General features: G+C 39.2%; 1 pseudogene; it reads right to left on the reverse strand.

The window, feature by feature from the left end:
* Positions 1 to 5385: 5385 nt before the first annotated feature.
* Positions 5386 to 6049, reverse strand: LOC125083251 (60S ribosomal protein L15-like; annotated as a pseudogene).
* Between the last annotated feature and the right edge of the window lie 6642 nt (positions 6050 to 12691).

The following is a 12691-nucleotide window of genomic DNA, read 5'->3' on the forward strand; positions in this document are numbered from 1 at the left end:
AGCTAGACAGGTACTTTCAGGTGTCAAGGAACACAATGAAATTATCTCACTTGGAGGGAAACAGTTTGTTAAAGAATAGTTAGGATTATTGGGAAGATGAGAGTCTCCATAGGTGAGACAGATGGAGAAATGTGACATCTCTCTGGATATACCACAAGCACACACAGAGAGAAACGGAAGGTTGATTCAGAGGATGCAGATCTCAAGACCAGGGTTTCTTAAAGATTTTACACTTTTATCATAATGATGATTCAGCAAAGCCCTGTTTCTATTTACCTTGTTTTCCTTCTGTCTCTAACAGTAATTGTTTAAATTGGTTCCTAGAGAATCTGGTGATCTTCATATTCTGGTTTATTTAACAAACGAGGCAGTGAACAGCTCTGTGTTCTATACACAGAGGAAGGTTAATTAATTTACGGGCTTCACTTTTAAGGGAGCAGCATTATATTCAGGAGCCCCTAAATTCCAGAAAAAGAAGTCTTTGCTCAGAACCATTGAATGTATTTAAAGAGGGTATTTTTAGGGTGTTTGAGAAATAGACTCCTAGTCATCAGGAGTTCTGTATGGAAATTGCCAGTGTGTATGCATGTGTGTGTGTGTGCGTCCGTCTGTCTATATGTGTGTGTATGGTAGTGGTCATGATGGTGATGTCAGGTTGTTTTAATCCCCGTGTTTTGTACCTGAAATTTTGTTTTAACTTTTCCTTATACCTGATATTTCAAAGTTCCCAGCTTCCCTTCAGTTTTAGTAAATGGTTTAGTCCCCTCCATTGTTGTAATATTTTAGGCCCTAAGGCAGTGCTTCTTGGACTGTGAAGAGTCAGGTTTTTTTGGTTTTTGCTTTTAATTTCCAAAGTATCACTGATCAAGGCACTTAAAATTAATTACTAATGATTATATGCCTGAATGTCGGGTCAGTGTTATTGTAATAAAGATTTTTTAAAAAAAACATTTAATTTCTTTTTGGACCAGGCTGTCCACAAAGCAATTCTCCAGGACCTTGTTATTCCAACTATGGTCAATAAACCAGAGACATCTTCATCACTTTGGAGCTGGTGAGAAATGCAGAATCTCAGGCATCACCCCAGACTACTAAATCAGAATCTTTATTTTAACGTGGTGTCGAGGTGATTTATATACACGTTAAAGATCTTAGGGAATTTCTAGTCTTTCATCTGCTTTTTGTCTTCCAGGAATGTTCTGCTATATTTTTACCTAAAAAGCCTTTTTTCTCCCCTCTTTCTTCTTTTTTTAGTGCTTTAGACTGCTGGCATCTTTCCTCACTCATGTCACTGATCAAATGTCCACCTCTGCTGGAGAAGGATTTTCAGGCTCTCCAGAATGATTGCTGACCCCTTCATTCCACCACCACCACCCCTCCGACATACTCAGCCCAGCTAGAATGTAAGTTTAATAAAAGCAGAGATCTGTCTCATTCCCTGTCCTTTATCCAGGGCTAGGTCAGTGCCTGTTTGTGGGTACAACCACGTGCTGGCTACACTCTGCTTCCATTCACTTCATGACTCTGCTTACCTCTGGCTCCTGTGACCTCACGTCTTATGTTTATCACTTTCTCTGTATGTCCTTCTGAATTTGTAGCAGAGAGTCCAACCCAAACTGGCTTGTAAAATAAAAAGGATGCTGGCTTATATAACTAGAAAGTTCCAGAGTAAACGCAGTGGTCAGGCGCAGTTCCCTTACAGCTCTGGCCCTTCCTCTCCGATTCTTTCAGCTTTTCATCCAGTCTGGTGGCTGGATGTCCACCACAGTCCCAGCTCCCACGTTCCCATGGAGTGCTCCCCAGAGACCATGCACTGCAGCTGCTCTCTTTCACAGTAAAAAAAGCTGCCCCCCAAACCTCCAGCAACATTCCTCCAACATTCCTTAGACTGAATTGGATCACATGCCCCTTCTAAATATGTATATACTTATTGAGTGGCGTAATTACAAATGATGAAATGGATAGATCTTATGGGCACCTTTCATCAAGTTTTGACGACTATATGCATCCTTATAGACACTAACCAAACCAAGGTGTGGAATATTTCCATCCCCCTGGAAAGTTGCTTTGTGTCCTTTCCAGCCAATCAGATGAGTTAACAGTCCCCTGCTGAGCCATCGTGGAGTTGGAAGCCAAAAGAACAATCAGGGACACTGAACCTGTCTTTCTGTAAAATGTTGACATTTTATTCATCGTGCACATTAACTCTTAAGAAAATATCGCATTAAAATATGATTTATGCTAATTACTAGCTGTTGTTGTTTGATGACCTCTGTCTTAAAAACCAAGTGCCACACTCACCTTACTTGCATCTCCCTAGATGCTGCCCTGCAATTAAAGGACCTCTGCTTCTGTCTCTTTGTCTCTGTCTCTTTCTTAATATGATATCTGCATGTGATCTCTCCACATGATGGTTTCAATATGGCTGACCTTTTCACATGGTAGCCAGAGACTCCCAGAGTAGGTGCCCAAGAGAAGCCAGCTCCCAGAGTAGATGCCCAAGAGAAGCCAGAGTAGGTGCCCTAGGGAAGCTGTGTTTCTTACCTGATGTATCCTTGAGAGTCACCTAGGGCAACTTCTGCCATATTTCATTCACTGTAGCAGTCACAAGGAGAGGGGACATAGACTCTGTCTCTTGGTAGGATTGTCAAAGAATTTGCATAAGGGTATTCTGGGTGACTCCCAGTTGACTGAGTGGCTGGCTCTTGATTTTGGCTCAGGTCATGATCTCAGGATCATAGGATCAAGCCCCACCATGGGCTTTGCTTACGGATCCTCTGTCTCCTCCCCCATTGCCCCTCCCCAGCTTGTGCTTTCTCTCTCTCTCTTAAATAAATAAATATTTTTTAAAAATCTGTGGATATATTTTTAAGCCACCATGGATCCCACTGCTTTTATATCCATTGTTTGGACAATAGTGAAAAGCCCTTATTTTTTTAGTATTAAAAACTCTTATTCCAATAAAATTTTTAAAAAATTCATCTTCCTTTCAATTTCAAGTGTCTCCTCTTTGCCCCCAAGTTTAATTGGATATTGTTGGTTTCATTCACTCTCTCCTCTCCATTTACTCACTCACTGCTATTTTTGGCCCATCAAAGCTTAGAGCAAGAATTTGGGGATAAGGCGAAAAGGAACAAAATCATCCTTTTACTTGGCTGAATGTTGAAAAGATTCAGGTTTTTTTTTTATCTTCAGAGTCAGATTACCAAAAGCCAACTCCCTCTTTTAGGGGGTGATTTAGTGAATTAATTGGTGACCCCTCCCCCACTCTGGCTCCTTGGCCCTCTGTCCATTATGGGGATGATGTACATTCTTGTGAACTTGTAATACTCTCCTTCAGCTCCTGCTTTCCTGATACACCCTCATACAGCCTCTTTTTGCTAGGGTCCACTTATCCAAGCAGGCAGTTCTTTTGGGGTATTTTTTTTCAAAATGGCACCAGTCTAGACTCACTACATCCAAGTTGTCTTTATGGGTTTCAGAGAAACTCAGCATCTCAGCTGCTCCATCTCTGCATATTGGTCTTGGCCTTGCCATCAAGGCAATTCTAGATAGCCTTTTGTATCTAGAGAAGAGTGAAACAGTGTTCTCTATGTTCCCCAAACTCCAGATGAGCCAGAACAAGTTTCTCTTATGATGTTCTTACCATGGTCTATTTTTTTTTAAGTTTAATAAACATTTATTCCTTTAGTTGAACAACCTCTACACACAAAATATATATATGGTTTAGGATCTCTCTTTTTTTTTTTTTTTAAAGATTTTATTTATTTATTTGGCAGACAGAGATCACGAGTAGACAGAGAAGCAGGCAGAGAGAGAGGAGGAAGCAGGCTCCCGGCTGAGCAGAGAGCCTGATGCAGGGCTCGATCCCAGGACACTGGGATCATGACCCGAGCCGAAGGCAGAGGCTTTAACCCACTGAGCCACCCAGGCGCCCCTAGGATCTCTTTTTGAGTGGAAAAGGAATTTAGGTCTCAAGAGGTTTTGAGCCTTTTTCTAGAAATCATTTAACTAAGCTTAAGACCCCTAAAAAATATGTAAAAACTGGCTCAAGGAAACCAGCAATTAGATTTTGAAATCAAACCATGGATTAAGTTAGCAAACTTAAAATTGGGGCAATTCCTCTCCCATAGTTCCTACACGCCCAAATTCACCCTGGAAAACAAAAACCTCGTCTACTGGAAGACAAAATGGACACAGAATAGTGGTCTACTTAACATCAAGGTGGGCCCAATTGATGGACCAGCAAAGATTTTGAGGGGTTTGAGTTAAGGATGAGAAAAGTGACTGGGGATAACACATGTAAGGATTAGATTGAAAACTATACACTTGTAATGACGCCAACTACATGACTTTTCTCAATAGCCTATCGGAATGTTTAAGTGGGTTGACCTAAGATGACTTAGGACTTGGAATGAGCAATAAGGTACTTTTAAAGCCAACCCCATTTTTTTTTCCTGAGGTGGCTAGTGGATTCATAATGGTCACAAAGACCATGGATAAAGTATTTAAGGTTCTAATCAAAGCCAACTTTAATTTTTCATCCTCACACTTGAGGGCCACCAGTTTCCCAATTCTAGCACTAATTACTAGCTTATGTATCTTAGTCTTCTCATTTACCTAATGTTCAACTTCCATCAGTTTTCATAGAGACCATTAACTAACCACTTTGCAGGAAATTCAGGATTCTACAGATCCTATGGAGTTGTGGGATACAACCAGGAGCCTCCACATTTTATGTTAATTTCAACAGTACTGTGGAGACCAAGGCAATTTTGCTTTGATTAAGCAGGATGTATTTTCCTTTTTAAGAGAACCCTCCTGTAATAGGTAGTTTTATTCAATTCTCTTAAAAAATTGGTGGGATTCTTTTTAAGTATTTTTTCCAAAGCAACAGTTACACAGTTGGAATATTGGATTCAATATAAAAATGTGGTTCCTGGTTAATGCAGTTTACGTATGATCATGATTAAACATTAGGATAGTCTTCACATTTCCAAGCAAGATCCAGTTTAAAAATCTTCTTCTTTCCAAACCCCTAATAACAGCCATTTGAGAGTAAACCAGTGCATTACATCACTCCAATAAGCTGTAGGTTTCATTACATGCACCAACAAATCTACATGGCTAGCTTATACATTCCACTTTTACAGAATTTATTTTATACCTATTATACCAAACAGTTTTTAAACACGGACATATAAACTCCCTAATAAGATAAAGCAAAGACAAAAGTGTTTATCTTATTAGAAACAAGATACACCATCACTTACAGTCTTCAAACATTATTGCACTTTAACTTTCATAATTTGACAATGCATTCATGGAACAATCTGCAGACAACTAAATTTAACAGACAAATTAAAGAACACTTTAAAGCAGACATGACTGTCCTAAATTGTTTATTAGGTAAGAATTTTACAAACATTACTTTGATTAGCGGTAACGGTGGAGCTGGAGAGCATTGTGTCTTCTCCATGCCGCTTGGTGAGAACCACCAACAGTGTGGTGGAACTCGTGACCCTTTCCAAGGCCACGGCTCTTTTGGCCTGCAGGCGTCAGCCCTAGCATCTCGCTGCGCTTGTGGACTGGTTTGGTGATCCACTGGGTGTCAGGATTTCTTCTGATAGCTTTATGGAATGGATCAATGAGGATAACCTCAAAGAGTTTATATGTGGAATCTTCACCAACCTAGTAAGAATTCAAGACTCTTAGAGCCCCACAGTGACGTCCAGCTCACTCTCTCCAACAGACTGAACGCTTCGTGCAAACTTTAGCTGATTAACACCATGATGGACAGGCTTGCAGTAGGTAGCACCCTTAGGAACTGGGCTTTTGCGGCCACCACGACGCACATGAATCTGATATATGACATAACCTTGCCTGGCCTTGTAGCCCAGCCTGCGCGCTTTATCCGGTGGGTTGGGTGGGGAGGCTTGTGGAGCACAGAGAGCTGGCAGTACTGCCAGCAGCACACCCTGAGAAGAAAGCACATTACCTTGGACTGCTTCTTCCTCCATAGTTCCTGAATGTACTTGTAAGCACCCATCTTGGCCTACCTTTGAGCTGATGGCTGCCGCCCGACAGAAAGGTCTTACCATGCTCTATTTTAATAGCTGCACCAGTAAGACCTGAGTTTTAACAGCTCAGCAAGCAGCCAGACTGGGTGATGAAATACTTCCTCTCTATCAGTCAAATCAGACTTGGTGAGTGATTCTCTTGAAGTTCCCTTGAAGAAGCAAGATTCTGCCACAATGAGGAGCGGTAGAAAAACATAGTACGCTCTCCCAACTGTGCAGTTGTCTCCAAAGGAAGCCTCACTCTGAAGACAATGTTTGAAATCCTACTCTATTTTAATGTAGCCTGAAAGGGTGCCAGGATCCATGTTGTGTTTCTGAGTAAGCTCGTGGGCATGTGTCTATTTCTCTGTTTAGAATATGTGGAGCAAATATCCCTTGGGTCCTGAGATTTAGGACTTCATCAAAGCTTCAAGACAACAAAAAAATGTCCCAACTGGTATCACTAACATTCTGTGAATTTTTTTAACTTTTTTTTTTTTTTAAGTTGGCTCTGCATCCAATGTGGGGCTTAAACTCACGACTCTGAGATCTAGAGTCACATGCTCTACTTGACTGAGGACTGAGCCAGCCAGGTGGCCCAACACTTCTGGATTGTATATTAAAGTAACATATAATAGTTCCTATTCCTGGATCATGTCCCATCTGTCTCATTTCTTGCATTAATATCACATTGTTTTAATTGTTATTGCTTTGTAATAGGTTGTAATAACTGGTGGCCTCTTACTACTTTTTTCTCAAAGTTCTCATAGCTTTTCTTTTCTTTTTTTTTTTAAAGATTTTTTATTTATTTATTTGACAGAGAGATCACAAGCAGGCAGAGAGGCAGGCAGAGAGAGAGGAGGAAGCAGGCTCCCCGCCGAGCAGAGAGCCCGACACGGGGCTCGATCCCAGGACTCTGAGACCGTGACCTGAGCCGAAGGCAGTGGCCCAACCCACTGAGCCACCCAGGCGCCCCTCATAGCTTTTCTTAACTAGTAGAAAAATTACTTAATTTTATACTTCAATTTATGGAAATTAAGAACATTAGAAAATCCAAAGTTAATCCAAATTGAATTTGTAGTATATTTTTTCTTTTAATAGAATCTACAGTTATTTGTATTTTTTTTTTTACAGGTAGCAACATTTGCAGATTTATGGAATCTGTATCTTAGAGGCAAATATATCAGAGTAATAACAGTGGTGGCATTGAGATGTGTTTCTTTCCATGACATTCCCTTTAAAAATGCAGTCACTTAGCCAGAGGCCACCTATCAACCTACTTTATGATGAGGTGTTAAGTGAGTGATCAAGTTATATAAAGTGTAGGATGCAAATTATCCATGGGCTAAATAATTCACCTTTGAAAGATCTTATCTTTTTGCAAGAGAATTACATATTTAATGAACACAGAGATTATATCTTCTTTAAAAAAATGCATGAAATTAACAAACATGGTGTATTCCTGGTAACCTTAGTTAAGTAACCTGATTGCAAAATTGAAAAGAGGAAGATGAGAGGAGTCTCGGTGGCTCAGTTGTTTAAGTATTTACCTTAAGCTCAGGTCGTGATACCAGAGCCCCAGGATCAAGCCTGGCTTTGGGCACCCTGCTCAGCGGGGAATAAGCTTCTCCCTCTGTCTCACCCCTGCACTTGTGCACACACCTATGCTCTCACTCTCTTCTTCCTCTACCCAAACCCAAATAAATAAGTAAAATCTTAAGAAAAAGAAAAAGGAGAAGGTGAAAAATTTGATAAGAGCACACTAACACATCAGCAGTACACTTTCAGGGGAATATTTGAGTTTCTATTTTGGAGGGCTCTGCCTCATCACAATAGTATCAGAATTTTGGCTCTTTATCTCTGTGATACATGCCATGGTCGTTATGAACTAGTTCAATTTATTGAGAAGCTTGCTCTAGTATACTCAAAAAGTATGGGTTTGTTTATATGACAGCAGTTCAATTTTGAGGCTTTTCTCTTTTATCTTGTTGCAATTATATTCCAGGTTGCATAAATGATAATATGAGAAGACTGAGTCACGTGAATAATATTTAGTATAATATTTATTATATATAGTGTAAGATAAAATTTATCCAAATTTAAAGTTCTGAGGCAAGGAGGGGAAGCAGTGAGCCCACCATAAAGAGCTGACTACAGACAGGGGGGTAGTATGTGCATCAGAACTGCTCAGGAACCCCATTGACATATCTCCTAATATCTACACACGCTATTTACAAGTACCCTCCTGTCAACACTTTCCTACATCACCAGTGTTGCAGCCGACACCACGATCAAACCAGCCTCACCATCACCTCTGCTACCCCCACATCTCTATCATTAACCCTAGGACCACTCCCACAACCACAAACATCCTGCATGACCTCCTGGTTTGGAGAGTGACCATGTGTCTGGACAGAAACTGAATGGCATCTGTGCACACACACACACAATGTGGACTGGGCTTATGCACCTCAAAAATCAAATCCTGGAACATTTCCTTTCCCCTCTGTGGAAACAAAGAAACTAGTGAAACTGGCTAGAATTTATTTTTGCTGAGCTTCTCCAACCTGGCTTTTGTTTTGTTTTGTTTTTGTTTTTGTTTTTGTTTTTACTTTCTTTTCTAGATATCTTCTTGCTTTTTGACCCATTTTGATGTAGTGTTTCTCTTCCAGGTCCAGCATCTCTGCAGAGTGATATGTGATCATAGAAAACCCCCAACTCTGACCCGCCCACCAAAATTACACTTTTGGAATTATTGTACTGCCATTTTTATCCAACTGCCTTCTGCACTACATGGCCTGATTTGACCTCATTCAGATCCAACAAAAATTCACAGAGAATGTCTTCTTCCTGAAGTTTTCTCTCCTCTTCAATTTCATGTAATTCTTCTTTCCTGATCGTTTCAATTTTTTTTCTATTAAAAAAATGTTGAAAATTTTTAATTATTCTCCACCACTATTGTTTTTCTTTCTAGAGATCAGTGTCTCCAAAACCTTTTGATCAAAACAAGCCATTTCCATATCAAAGTGACTATTGACTTTTTGGCTATAGCTCCTTATCAAAGTAAATTTTAAATTTATACATTTTGTCATCACTTGGATTCCCTGGGAAGTGTGAAGTTATTGGGAAATACCCCCAAAAAACAACTCTTAGGTAAGGGGATCATGAAAGTAGTAGGACCAGGAGCGCCTGGGTGGCTCAGTGGGTTAAGCCTCTGCCTTCAGCTCAGGTCATGATCCCAGGGTCCTGGGATCGAGCCCCGTATCGGGCTCTCTGCTCAGCGGGGAGCCTGCTTCCCCCCCCCCCCACCCTCTCTCTCGCTGCCTGCCTCTCTGCCTACTTGTGATCTCTGTCTGTCAAATTAATAAATAAGAAAATCTTTAGAAAGTAGTAGGACCAGGAAAAGGGAGGTGTCGAAAGTTACAGCCTCACCACAAAGCCCCCAGCAGATCCTACGGGTATTCCGGAACTGAGATGTTCCTTAGAGTTGTTCCACCTTAAAGAACATGGTCTGGCCTTTTTTAAGTCTATGAAATTTGCTTAACTTATTAAACATTGTTTCCAAATACTGTTTCAACAACATCATCCTTACCTATATCTTTGTAGACTTTGCTTAAACAATTTGTTTTTACAGATATTTTTCTAATTCTATAATTGCTTTTCATATAAAATCTAATTATGTTGAGGGAGTTTTGCCCACCTCTCCTCTCCATATACAAGGCTGCAGTATTAAAAAAAAAAAAATGCAGTGCTGATTACAGCAAGATCAGGGTGCAGTCAGCACATCAAAGTATTCTCAAGTGGAAGGAGACAAAGGCATGACTGACTCAAGCCTAGGAAAGCAAGTACAAAGGTCAAGTCTAAAGGCAGAAACAGGGTAACTAACCAACAGGAAAGGTAGTTGGGTATCTGGATCAGGACAGAAACTGGAGCAGGGAAGAAACTGGAGCAGTGCAAGACTAGGTCAAAAACAAAGCCGTTGCTACAAACAGCACCCGATGACCACAGTTTGCCTTTGTTGGTCGTTTGGTCCTGAGTATGTAGTGAATGAAGTTGTCAGTATGGCTTAAAAGGACACAAAGAAGGAGACATCTTAATATCTGGGTTCATTTCAAGAGAAATGAATCATGAAGAAATAGAAAATTTGGACAGACTAGTTACTAGTAACAAGGTTACACTGGTAATTAAAAATCTCCCAACAAACAAAAGTCTAGGACCAGATAGCTTCACTGGCAAATTCTACCAAACATTTAAAGAATTAATACCAATCCTTCTCAAACTCTTCCAAAAAATAGAAGAGGGGACACTTCCAAACATTTTAGGAGGCCAGCATTACTCTGATACCAAAACCAGACAAGGACAATGCAAGAAAAGTAAATTACAGGCCAACATCCCTGATGCATATAGATGCAAAAATCCTCACAAAATGCAAATGAAAATTATCAGATTCAACAGTACATGAAACGGATCACATACCTTGACCAAGTGGGATTTATTCCAAGGATGCAAGGATGGTTCAACATGTGCAAATCAGTCAATGGATATTTATCACATTATATATAAAGTAATAAATTATATATATAAAATATATGTTTTATATATATTATCACATTAAATCAGTCAATGGATATACCACATTACCAAAACAAAGGATAAAAATCATATAGTCATCTCGATAAATACAGAAAAAGCATTTGACAAAATTCAACATCTATTTATGATAAAAACTCTCCAGAAAGTCGGTATAGAGAGAATATACCTCAACAAAATAAAGACCATAACAAGCCTAGAGCTAACATCATAATCAATGGTGAAAAGTTGAACTGAAATAAAAAATAAGCCCATTTCTACCATTATTATTCAGTGTAGTCTAGCCAGATCAACTAGGCAAGAAAAAAAAAATTAAAGCCATCCAAATCAAAAAGGAAGAAGTAAAACTCACTATTTGCAGGTGACATGATATTGTATATAGAAAGACCTAAAAAGAATCCAACAATAAAAACTAAACAAAACTATAAGAGCTAATAAGTCAATTCAGGAAAGTTGCAGAATACAAAATTCATGTAGAAAAATCAGTTGTATTTTTATATATCAATAAAGTACAGAAAAAGAAAATAAGAAAACAATCTTATTTGCAATTGCATAAAAAAATAAAACACTTGGTAATAAGTTTACCAAGAAGATGAAAGGCTGAAAACTATAAAACATTGATGAAAAAAGAGAAGATACAAATAAATGGAAAGATATTCCATGCTCATGAATTAGAAGAATCAATATTGTTAAAATGTCCATACTACCCCAAACAATCTCGTACTCACAATTTCTATGTGAGTATTCGCAATTTCTATCAAAATTCCAATGATATTTTTCACAGAAATAGAACACACAATCTTAAAATTTGTATGGAACCACAGAAGATGCATTTCTTACCTATCTTGGGAAGCAGCATTTTTCAGGCTCCTGGCCAACTGGCTTCCAGCTCAATTCCACAAAAGGACAGAAAAAAAAAAAAGGGAGAAATCTGTTTTTAACCACTTTGCTTTGGGCAGGCCCTAGCAATGCCTTGTTCCTTGGAGATTTCTGCTCCCTCTGGATTGATTCATAAGCCTCCATTAACCCAGGTCTTGAGTTCTGGTTAAATTTGCATTATCCCTTTGTTCCTTAATTCCTTACTGAGGGCTCTGTAAGCTTCCTACTGTAGCTAATATCTGGGAGGTCTCACCATTCCCTCTTGGGTTTTTCTCTCTTTCCAATACATTTGTAGGTCATTTCTCATGCTAAGTTCCTTTTATTAAACTACCTGGCATAGGCGATATTTTCCTGCCTGAACCTTAATACACCCAACTAATTTTTATGTCCGCTTGAACAAAATGAGGATTGCACTGACTTCTAAGGTCCTTTCAGCTCTTTTATTGGGGATTATGTCCTACTACACTTTCCCTGTAATCTTGCACATCTTTTCATTCATTCATTCATTCATTCATTCATTCAGCTAATATTTATTGTGCTATTGCCAAGTGCTAGGCACTGTTCTAGGTGCCGTGAACACATGTAAGAGTAAAAAAATTAAAGTCTTGATATCATAGAGCTTACATCCTACTGTGAGATAGGAGAAGAAATTGTCCCTTTTTGATGAGGACTGAGAGGGTTCTCCAGATGTAGGACTTTTAGCCCTAAAACTGGAAAAATCCCAGGCATTTTGAAACATGACCATCATTCTGTGAGAATATAGATAAAGAAGCATATAAGTATTTTTAAAAATCTCAGGTAGTAATAAATGCAATGAGGAAAAATAAAGCAGGATGGGAAGAAAGGAATGACAGATGTGTATGAGTTCTCTGTTTGATAGTGTGGTCTAGAAGACATTTGGGATGAAATAACATTGATCAGAGACCTGAATAACTTAAGGAAACAAATATTACAGATATCCAGATTGAGAGACTAGCCAAAGGAAAGGCCCTAAAACTGAAACATATTTGACAAATGCATCAGTCATGGTTCCAGTAGGAAACAGAGGGCATAGATAAATGAACAATAGTCAGTCAGTAGGGATGCCTTGAAGGTTAGAGAAACTAAGTCAGTTAATGAGCCTGGGTACATGAAAAGATGCCATTCCGATTTCTCCAGGATGC

Source organism: Lutra lutra, chromosome 13 (genome assembly GCF_902655055.1).
Source record: "Lutra lutra chromosome 13, mLutLut1.2, whole genome shotgun sequence".
NCBI classification, from domain to species: Eukaryota; Metazoa; Chordata; class Mammalia; order Carnivora; family Mustelidae; genus Lutra; species Lutra lutra.